Source organism: Mirounga angustirostris, unplaced genomic scaffold (genome assembly GCF_029215605.1).
Source record: "Mirounga angustirostris isolate CCGP_5_RB_7025 unplaced genomic scaffold, mMirAng1.0.hap1 SCAF_14, whole genome shotgun sequence".
In the NCBI taxonomy this organism is placed as follows: domain Eukaryota; kingdom Metazoa; phylum Chordata; class Mammalia; order Carnivora; family Phocidae; genus Mirounga; species Mirounga angustirostris.
This window is the reverse complement of record NW_026991722.1, coordinates 50,766,809-50,768,666: the sequence shown is the minus strand read 5'-3', so window position 1 is coordinate 50,768,666 and position 1,858 is coordinate 50,766,809. Positions and strand designations below refer to the sequence as shown.

The 1,858-nt window shown below is 35.0% G+C and overlaps 1 non-coding gene across 1 annotated transcript; it reads left to right on the top strand.

Annotated features, from left to right (window-relative positions):
* Positions 1–1,122: 1,122 nt before the first annotated feature.
* Positions 1,123–1,257, top strand: LOC123853336 (small nucleolar RNA SNORA1). The gene has a single exon (XR_006793110.1). It is a non-coding gene; the product is annotated as a small nucleolar RNA SNORA1 (small nucleolar RNA).
* The last annotated feature ends 601 nt before the right edge of the window (positions 1,258–1,858 follow it).

The window sequence follows — 1,858 nt, the reverse complement described above, 5'->3', positions numbered from 1 at the left end:
AAAACCACATTGAGATACCACCTTACACCAGTTAGAATGGCAAAAATTGACAAGACAAGAAACAACAAATGTTGGAGTGGTTGTGGAGAAAGGGGAACCCTCTTACACTGTTGGTGGGAATGCAAGTTGGTACAGCCACTTTGGAAAACAGTGTGGAGATGCCTCAGAAAATTAAAAATAGAGCTACCCTATGACCCAGCAATTGCACTCCTGGGTATTTACCCCAAAGATACAGATGTAGTGAGAAGAAGGGCCATGTGTACCCCAATGTTCATAGCAGCAATGTCCACAATAGCCAAACTGTGGAAAGAGCCGAGATGCCCTTCAACAGATGAATGGATAAAGAAGACATGGTCCATATATACAATGGAATATTACTCAGCCATCAGAAAGGGTGAATACCCAACTTTTGCATCAACATGGATGGACCTGGAGGAGATTATGCTAAGTGAAATAAGTCAAGCAGAGAAAGTCAATTATCATATGGTTTTACTTATTTATAGAACATAAGGAATAACATGGAGGACATTAGGAGAAGGAAGGGAAAAATGAAGGGGGGAAATCAGTGGGGGAGAAGAACTATGAGAACCATGAGAGACTATGGACTCTGGGAAACAAACTGAGGGTTTTAGAGAGGAGGGGTGTGGGGGGTGGTGATGGGTATTAAGAAGGGCATGTATTACATGGAGCACTGGGTGTTATATGCAAACAGTGAATCATGGAACACTACATCAAATATTAATGATGTACTCTATGTTGACTAACATAACATAATAAAAAAGTAATAAAAATGTAAAAAGTAAATTAAAATTAAAGTAAATTTAATCTGAATATTTTACTTTCTATTTGTTTCCTACTGGCACATTAGATCTTTAAATAATCTGGGTTTACATTAGAAGTAAAATAATTTCATTTCAGCAGGAATTTGCATTTAACTTCATTTTGTTCTTTTTTAAAATTTAAAATGAAATATAATTTTTCATATTATTGAAACATTTAGAATAAATTCATAATAAATTATTATTTCTCTTTTTTGTTTCATTCGTCAACAAATGTTTTTCAAGCTCCTTTATTGTTCAAGATATGGTGTTATGAAGAAACACCATATGAAGAAACATTCAAAGCCTCATTCTATATGGAAATGGCCACTGTCATTCATGGTGTCCAGGAATTGTTAATGTGGCTACACTGAGATATGGGTTATGTTTCCATCACAGCAAGTTTATTGCAGTGGTGACAATGAGACCTGTAACATTTTCTGCTAGGTTCATGGAGTAGAGTGGAAGAAGACTTTTCAATATTAGGAACAACTAAGGAATAATAATTTTAGATCATGTGCCAAAATAGCAATCAATGTACTTCCTACAATTTGACTTCTAGGGCCCTAAAGTAAATAAATTGGATCCTGAAGAATACAGATGGGGAATTTCTGAAGTATGTCCATATTCAAGTGGAGGTCAAAGGAGCCCAACTGAAAGAAATCTGGATTGACGATGACAACTGGGGATTGAACAGAAGTTCTTTTTAAAAAGGCTATTTTGAAGATTATGATTCTGACTTTGGAGAAACTACAGGGATTGGCAGTGGAAGGAATCACATGTAAAATTCCTTAAATAAAAATTTATTGACTTAAAATTAAAAAAAATAAACATTCAAAAATGTAAAGATGTATACAATCTCAGTCTTGCCCTCCAGATGCTTATAATCTTAAAAGACATTTGAAATGCATACACCAATACTCACAAAGCAAAGCATTAAAAATGTGATTTAGACAGTAGGTCGAATATAGGCTCATTCACTGAGAGCTCTCTTGGTGTTGGGATGTGCTAATGGAATGCACCACCAAAAAAGAAATATT